This window comes from Pezoporus wallicus, unplaced genomic scaffold (assembly GCF_028554395.1).
Source record: "Pezoporus wallicus isolate ANWC-B61680 ecotype Strahan unplaced genomic scaffold, APGP_CSIRO_Pwel_v1 scaffold_2146, whole genome shotgun sequence".
In the NCBI taxonomy this organism is placed as follows: domain Eukaryota; kingdom Metazoa; phylum Chordata; class Aves; order Psittaciformes; family Psittacidae; genus Pezoporus; species Pezoporus wallicus.
The window spans coordinates 4676483-4678858 of record NW_026639769.1 but is presented as its reverse complement, the minus strand read 5'-3'; positions in this window follow the sequence as shown (position 1 = coordinate 4678858).

Below are 2376 nucleotides of genomic sequence, written 5' to 3'. Positions count from 1 at the left end.
GCTTCAAATTAGCAGAGATTTCTACCTAGAATAACTCTTGTAGGAGCAGTGAAGTTTTGTGTGATTTAGTTGACTGCAGTAGCAGGGGGAAGAAGGCTCAAATATTAGGAGCTCCCCTCCAGCTTTCCGTATTTCTCACCTCCACAGATCAATGCTAAATACTCAGCTGGAGAATACAGAGTGTTAAATCTTCCTTACCTCCTTTTCCTAGAGGAAATACTGCAAATGCTAAAAAAGAAATAGAACAAATATCTGCTGTTTGCCAACATGAATTTTACAAAATGCTGAAGTCTGGAGTGTGCTCTAAGCTATTTCTATACATGCACATACATATATATATACATATACATATGCACACCTATGCATATGCATATGCACATACATATACATGTCTGTGTATAAGCATGCATAGATGCTTGTGTATATGCATACTGCACACATACAGAGCCCACATATGCATATGCATATGCACATACATATACATATACATGTCTGTGTATAAGCATGCATAGATGCTTGTGTATATGCATACTGCACACATACAGAGCCCACATATGCATATGCACATACATATACATGTCTGTGTATAAGCATGTATAGATGCTTGTGTATATGCATACTGCACACATACAGAGCCCACATATGCATACTGGAAATGAGCTGCGCATGCTGCTGGATTTTTATTTCTCAGGAGTTCAGGTATTCCAGTACTTTCTTTTCATCCTTACACCAGAGTAACAGATTGCATGAGTACCTTCTGCGTTTTCACCATTGCATAGACAACATGTTTGTGTGATCTCATACATCAACGGCATCTCATCCAAGCCACAGAGTAAAAGAAGGAATATGTCACTTGAAAATGCTGAATTTCTGTCAGTTGCTCTCTTGGTAGGAATCACACGCATGCACTCACCAGGAGGAGTGTGCAAGCAGTTCCACCTGCCTGAAGCTGCAACCTCGTATGTTCTAGTGGTGTTTTGCTTCTGTGCATGCGCGTGTGTGCTGGCATATATATGCATCGTACTAACACAGTTGCATGTACCTCAGACTAATCTGTAAGCTCATGCTTTTCAAGTTGCTGTTTTAAGGACATGGTGCTATGTGCCTGGAGCTGGAGGATACATGTTATGGAAAAAAATCAAACCCAGTGTATGGCTTGTGCATGGGAAGGGGGTTTGGGTGCCAGGCACTGTCTGCTCGCCTGTCATGTGAGGGAAGCAGGCACATAAACCTGTCCCTGTGACACAGCTCCATGTGCCTTGCTTATTTGTCTCACAGTGATGGTGCAGTGTTTTTTCAGGTCAGTGTGTGAGCGTATGCGTGGGTGACTGTGTGTGCTTGGCTGAAATGGTCTTGTGTGTCTCAGGCCACCAGAACAGGCTAGTATGTGCCTGTCAACAGGGTATGTGCCAGCTTAGTAACAAGTCGTCTGTATTTTAGGGTAGCGTGTGTGTCTGTCAAACTCCAAGCGCGCCCGCCCATGTTTCTGGGGCCAGCGGGTGGATGTTTGTGTCTCATGATCCGTGTGTGCCGGAGCTGCTTGCGTGCTTGCCCTTCTCCACTGTTACATACACAGCCCAAGTGCACCTGCTTATGTGCCAGGATACTCTGTGTGTCTGACAGCAAGTCTCAAATGCCTCACACCAACATCTGTCTTGCAGTGGCAGCAGCCTGTGCTCCTCAGGCGGGTGTCTGTCTGTCTCTGTCTGTCAGTGACACAGGCTCATGCACCTCAGGACTTTGAGTGTGTCTCACAGTGACACACCCCCTGTGCCCAAGACCAGTGCAAAGATTTGTCTTGTCACTGTCAGCACTGCTCATGTGTCTCACAGTGACAGTCACAGACCTCAGGACAACATGTGTCTGCAAGTCCCTCTGACACAGCCCCGTGGGCCTCAGACTGCAGTGACAGCCACATGCCTCCGACATGTGTGCTGTGTCCCTCCATGACAGCCATGTGCCTCCAACCCCTGACAGTGACACAGCCACAAGCCTCAGACCCTTGTGTGAGCGTTCCTAGCAGTGACGCAGCCCCGGCTGACCCACCCCGACGTCTGTCTGTCGGTCTGTCTGTCCATCTGTGCCGGAGGCCCATGCCCCAGACAAGCATGTCGGTCTGAGGGTGACACAGGCCCATGTCCCTCTGAGGTGGCTGTGTCACACGCGTGCCTCAGGACTGCACGTGCCTCACAGCCTCTGTGCCTTGGAGCTCGGTGTGTGTGTGGAGAGACCGCGCGTGTGTGTGTGCGGACCGTCCGTGTGTCTGTGCTGTGCCGATCGTGTGTGCGTGCGGACCGCGGCGTGTGAACGCGGTGGCGGCCGGCCGAGCCCGGCGGGGCAGCCGGCTCCTCACGTCAGCGCGCCGCGTGGGGCGGG